The sequence below is a fragment of the Odontomachus brunneus genome, unplaced genomic scaffold, assembly GCF_010583005.1.
Source record: "Odontomachus brunneus isolate Ranch 3 - 2012 unplaced genomic scaffold, Obru_v1 Obru_scaffold_250, whole genome shotgun sequence".
NCBI classification, from domain to species: domain Eukaryota; kingdom Metazoa; phylum Arthropoda; class Insecta; order Hymenoptera; family Formicidae; genus Odontomachus; species Odontomachus brunneus.
The window spans coordinates 45,964-52,735 of NW_022639700.1; the positions used below are offsets into that span (position 1 = coordinate 45,964).

General features: G+C 40.8%; 1 pseudogene; it reads left to right on the forward strand.

Annotated features, from left to right (window-relative positions):
• The first annotated feature begins 5,074 nt into the window (after window positions 1-5,074).
• On the forward strand, window positions 5,075-6,477 carry LOC116852708 (annotated as a pseudogene).
• Window positions 6,478-6,772: the final 295 nt, after the last annotated feature.

Consider the following 6,772-nt stretch of genomic DNA (forward strand, 5'->3'; position numbering starts at 1 on the left):
TCCAGTTATGTTTTAGACGTAGTCTATTTAATGTGCGTTGTACTCCTTGATGTCCTCCTAATGGAGCGTTATGATATTCATATAGAATTTGATTCTTTTCTTCTTCGGTATAATTTTGCATACCGTGCATGTCTGTATCTTCTCCCTTTTCTTCCTTTTCTTCCTCTTCTTTTTCGTCTTCTTCTTCCGTTTTGGTCGTTTTAAGAGGAGCACTCTGTTTGTATTATTGATACCGGGGGGTATCTGCTTAGTGCATCTGCGTTAACATTTGTTTTCCCTGATTTGTGGACTATTTCGTAATCGTATTCTTCTAATTTCAATCTCCATCTTATTAATCTAGATCCGGGGTCCGTAACGTTAAATAGCCAAACCAACGGTTTGTGATCCGTAACTATTTTAAATTTTGTCCCATAAATGTAGTGCCTAAAATGTTTTACGGCCTATACTATTGCTAGTAATTCTTTTTCAGTAGTGTTATAATTTTGTTCCGCGCGTGATAATACGCGGCTTGCATAAGCTATCGGGTTGTCTTCTCCTATTCGGCCCTGTGATAATATGGCTCCAATTGCATGATCGGATGCGTCAGTTGTTACGACGAATTCCTTCTCAAAATTCGGATATTGTAATACCGGTGTGGTGGTTAGTTTTTCTTTTAACACGTCGAACGCTATTTATTGTTGTTGACCCCATTCAAATTTTTCATCCTTTTTCGTAAGTTTGGTCAAGGGTAGTGCTATTTTTGAAAAATTCTCAATGAATCTTCTGTAATAACCTGCGAGACCTATAAATGACTGAATGTCTTTAGTTTTTTTAGGTCTCGGAAAATTTGTTATGGCCTCTATCTTCTTTGGGTCTGGTAGGATTCCCTTTTCCGAAATTATATGTCCTAGATAGGTTACCTCTTTCCTAAGGAACTCACATTTATTTGGTTGGAGTTTTAGGTTACATTACCGTATTCTGTGCAATACACTGACAAGTTTTTTATTATGATCTTCTAGACTATTTCCATATATTACTATGTCGTCTAGGTATACTAAACATTTTAACCCTTGTAATCCTGTTAAGACAGTGTTGATCAGTCGTTGAAAAGTAGCTGGTGCATTTTTTAGTCCGAAAGGCATTCTATTAAATTCGTAATGTCCCGTAGGTGTGGAAAAAGCTGTTTTACATTTATCCCTTTCTGTCATTTGTATTTGATGATATCCTGACGCAAGGTCCAGGGTAGAAGAAATATTTCGCGTTTCCCAACTGATCTAGAATGTCACTGATATTAGGTAAAGGGAAGGAATCTCCTATAGTTAAATCATTTAACTTTCGAAAGTCAACTACGATTCTTAATTTCGTTTTCCCTGATGCATCCATTTTCTTAGGTACTACCAATAACGGCGCATTCCATTGACTTTTATTAGGTCGTATTATCTGGTTATCAAGCATTTCCCCTATTTGCTTATCTATCTCTCTTTTATGTTGCTCTGGTAAGCGATAAGGTCGTACATTTACCGGTGCGGCGTCACTTCGCGTGGTAACTTGATGCTTTACGACCGTAGTGTGAGTAAGGTTATCTCCTTCCAGGAAAAATATATCGTTGTAATCTCTGCAGATTTTACGTATTACTTTTTCTTCTTCTTTGTTCAGATGCTCTAGTCGTAGTTGCTGATCCAATATTTCTATCCGTGTCAGGGGAATTTCGTCGTTTTGTTCTGTGATTACTAAGTTGGTCTCCGTTGTGTCGTTCTCCGGAATGTTTTCTAATACCACATACGGTGTGATCATTTCAATAGTATTATTGTTAGTATTGATTATTGTCACAGGACTCGTAAATTTAACGGGTTTCACTAGGCAATTCCCAATGAAAACTCCCTGTGCAATTTCTTTGGCTGGGATTATTCCCACCTGATTTGTGCTCACCGCGGTACGTATTATTACTTCGCTGCGCGCGGGGAGGTTGTATGTTTGATATGGTATGAGCGGTATCCTTCGCCCCGAGATTGTCATTGTGTTCGTTTGATAGTCGAACTTAGCATGGTATTCGCAGAGGAAATCTATCCCTAAGATCCCCTCGTGTTCGATAGGAAAATCGTCCTGTACCACGAATAGTTCAAATTTTTGCTGCTGTTTTCCTAAACTGACTGTAGCTGTTACTTTTCCTGTAGTATAGGCTTTATGGCCTGTGATACCCGTCAGCGTTAGTTTTTTCGCAATCATTGGCGTATCATCTTTCAATGTTCGTATTTTTACGAAGCTAACGGCGGATCCTGTGTCCACGAGGAATGGTATCTTCTTCTGTTTAGCCTCATTTATCGACAAAATTACTAAATCAAATCTGGCATGACAATGCAATTTTCGTCTGATTTGATTTACGCGATAATCGCGAACACGACCTTGTTCTCTATTGCCCCTCTTCCTGTTCGGGTTTGCTTTTAATGCTTCTGTTTTTTTGAGTTAGCTGTACTTTATCATCATTTCGTGCAGTGATAGCCACTGTACGTGAGTATTTACGGCGGTCACTTGCTGTGTCCTGTATCTCAGTAAACTTCCCTTGTATATACCGACAGTCGTCGTGCCCATTCCTTTTGCAATATGTGCAATACTTGTTTGTTGAGTTTATACGCGTCGGCGCTTCGGGTTTAGGTAAAGCGAATTGGTTTCCGTATCGGCTACTACGGCATTTGCGCCCCTGATGTCCCAATTTTCCGCATTTTTGGCATGGTATTGTGGGAACACTTCTAGAGTTTGCGAAAGAATTTCGACTATACCTGTTTGGTTCATACGTTCGTATAGAGACTTCGTGAGTTCCCCTGATTTTTTCTTCCTCTACTGCTCCGGCTATTGCTTCAGTTAAAGTCGCGGGTGCGCGAGATCGGACTATTGTTTGTAACTGATCATTCAATCCCAGCTGATAATTAATCAAGGCTAGTGATTTTAAAAAAGGAATTTCGCGTGACAAGGTAACTCAGGAAGACAGGAGCAACAGGCACACGGCCTTGACAAGGCAGAGAAGCGAATGCGTAATGTCAACGATTTATTACCTAACCTCTCACTCCCCACAAGAGAAACAATTGCAAATAACAATAATAATTAAAATGTTGCGCGCTTGCACCTGGACCACTCCGACTAAGATACGAGACTCGGGCGGACCACCGCTCACTCGCACACGCGATACTTATTCTAGCTAGCGCAGATTACATAAACTAAACGCTGGTATGCTCGCGCGGAGTGCTGGACGCAGCACGACGGTCGGGCGATCAGAGCGCACACCACTCACTAACACTAAAATTCGTCCGGGCTAAGCCAGCGAGGAATCGCACTACAAACGTCGGTCGGCAAGAGCCCGCACGGAAGGTACTCAAAATGGCGGCTCGTGTACCGCACACGTGGCGCGCACGTGTCCCGAGAGCCCGCACGGAACGTTCACAAAATGGCGGCTCGCGTACCGCACACGTGGCACGCACGTGTAATGCGACGGCTCGACCGCGACCTGGACAACGCACGTCCAGGGGGAGCGGGCGCTCGACAGACGCTACCCGCGCCAAGCGCACGACGCTGGGGCTCCTGCGAGAGCAGGGTGCCCGCGCGGAACACTAGTGAATCACTGCTCACTCGCCACGCACGCGATAATCACGTGCCCGTGACTCGGCGATCTGAGCCGGGACGACTGCGACCTGGACCACGCACGTCCAGGGCAGAGTGCTCGACGGACGCGACCCGGCACGAAGCGCACGTCACCGGGAACCCGCATGGCCGGGGTGCTGACGTGGAGGCGCACGACGACGTCGCGAACAAAGAGCAAAGAACAGACGACGTGGCTCGGCTCGACACAATAGACTATCTTTCGCACCGGAGAGCACCGCGAGACCGACACAAAGGCGGATTCAGAGAGAGAGAGAGAAATCGATGCTCGGATCGATAATTTATTACCTCACGTCGCGCCACGGCGAAGTCGCGAACAACTCGCGCGGCTGGAGTCGCTGCTTGCGGCGGTTGACGCGTGATGGCGACAGCTGTCCATCGCACGGCCGAGATTGCGAAACCCGCGGAGGCGGAGGCCCCACAGATGTTTAAGCGATCGCAATGGCATTTGCGGTTAATTCGTGTGGTACCCATTTTCCCTCCTTTTGATTTTTTCCCATTGCATGTAGACGTTTGGAAAAAGCCATCGGAGTAACATTTAATGCTGCAGACAATTCTTGGAGCGTTTGAGTAGAGTTTTCATCCAATAATGCCTGCAAATCGGTGTCTTCAAACTTTTTCGGTTGGCCTGAGCGTTCTTTATCATTGACATCAAAATCACCACTCTTAAATCGCTGAAACCATACTTGGCATGTTCTTTCCGATGGAGCATAATTACCATAAGCTTCGAAAAACAATTTATTAGCTGTAGCTGCAGTTTTTTTCAAGTCAAAGTAATGAAGCAGCACATGTCGAAAAAACAACTTATCACGTTCCATATTTAATCAAAAGAAAAAATAGCACTGCTCGCTTAAATGAATCTCTTCGCACTGAATTTTATTGACAAATGTCTAACCTCTAAAATGCAGCCAGTTTCAGATGTCAAAATAAATTACACCTTCAACTAACGTCATCTAACTGTGAGCCGCAGGAACTAAGTTTACCATCTAATAAGAATAAAAACATTTTACTATAAAAGTTTAACGAAATGGATTGTGTCGGATTTTGTAGACATTATTTCGTTATTTGAGGATTAAATCAACAATAAAAATACGAAAAATACTATTTTTTATTAAAATTACATCATTTTATTATATCATATTATCCAAAAATTATATTACTGTGTTAATTACAACACATATAGACAAAATATAAGATGTTTATATCGATCGAAGAAGTAGTGTAGTGTCTAAAGTAACAGACTTATAATACAGAGGTGCCTCAGGGGTGCGTTCGAAAACACTGAAAGTCCACAACGGAAAGTGGCTGTGGTGGATGGGCTTGGTGGGGTTAGTGGAGTTGGTATCGAGAGGAGTTTTCGAACAGCCATGGAAGAATGCTCAATGTGACATACTAGGCTGCGTTCGGAAACACACACTGTGTGCACACTACTAGTCGATAGCCGTTGGAGTGAGCGAAATACAATGGCTGATCGAAAGGATATTTCGATATTAACTATAATTGCTTCTCAGCAATTATTCGAAAATGTGATATCAGACAGCAGCGACGAAAGTGAAAGTGAAGAATTAGACATTTGTGAAATGCAATTAAAAGTGCGGGGTAGCAGAAGGGCACCTGCACGAGTTGAGGATTATATATTATATACAATACCCAATATGACAAATAAAGCATTTCGTGAGCATTTTCGGATAACTCCGACTGTTTATGAAAGTCTGGAGATGTATTTGGACCCAAAATTATTAATTACAAATTTTTTACAGATCGACCCATGATACCAGTAAGAAAGCAACTATTGTCGGTTTTGTGGCTGTTGGCTACTCCAGATTCATACAGGTAAGGACAATGTTATGTTGTAAATCATTCAATTTTACAGTGTTGTGAAACTACTATGAAGTATTATTTCTTTGTCTAGATCTGTAGCTGACCGCTTTGGCATGGGCAAGTCATCGCTAAGTAATTGTTTCATGCGTGTTATTGAAGCTCTCAACAACATTGCTGGTGATGTAATTATTTGGCCAACAGGTGACAAGCTTCTGACTGCAAAAGAGAAATTCAGAGCAAATGGTGGTTTGCCTAATGTCATTGGTGCAATTGATGGTACTGACATTGAAGTGAAAAGTCCTAAAGTAAGTATTATAAAATAATAGCCTATATCATACTGTTAAAGAGAAATAACTTTTTTATCAATTGAAAATATATTTTGTCTTTGTAGAAAGATTGTCAATTCTACATCAACAGGAAGAAACGGTTTAGCATCACTCTTCAAGCTGTTTGTGATTCAGAGCTTCGCTTTATAGACTGTTTTGCTGGTTTTGCGGGCTCTGTTGGTGATCTGCGAGTCTTCAAGAACTCAGATTTGTGGCATGAAGTACAAAGAAATCAACAGGCCTATTTTCCTAACGAGGAATTTATGATTGGTGATAAAGCCTACCCTGTCTTGACATGGTGCATTCCGCCTTTCCGTAATTTAGGAAATTTGACACAAGCACAGCAAAAATTTAATCAGGTTGTGTGTAAATTGAGGCAAGTAATCGAACAAGCATTTGCTTTGCTAAAGGGCAGATGGAGACGATTAAAATACCTAGATATGAATAGAGATGATATAATTCCCTTTACCATAATAGCATGTTGTGTACTTCATAACATATGTCTTGATAGTATAGATGATGCTATTGATGAGTTTATTGCTGACGGGTATGATGATGTCCCTAATAATAATGAAATTTTTGATGAGGTTATCGCAAATGATGCAAATGGTGAAGCTAAGCGTAATTACTTAGTTACACTTGTAAATGACTAGGGTATATGTTAATATGTTAATAAATACAATTTATATTTAAATGTAACAAAAATGTATTTTTATTGAAGTAATTATAACATTATGCAGTTATCTTATGATATATCTTATTAATATTACTTATTTTACATACCTTAATAACATTATGCATTATTACCTTAATGCAAATAAAAACGATATTTTTATGAAAATAGAATTAATATAGTGATAGTACAGTTCTTTAACAGAATCTCAGTACTTTAACAAAACATTTATAATTGGACACATTGATTGGCCATTTAATAGAGAAATTTCGGAATCTATCAAAATTATATGGCCAATTGTCCGACCAACTTGTACAACAAA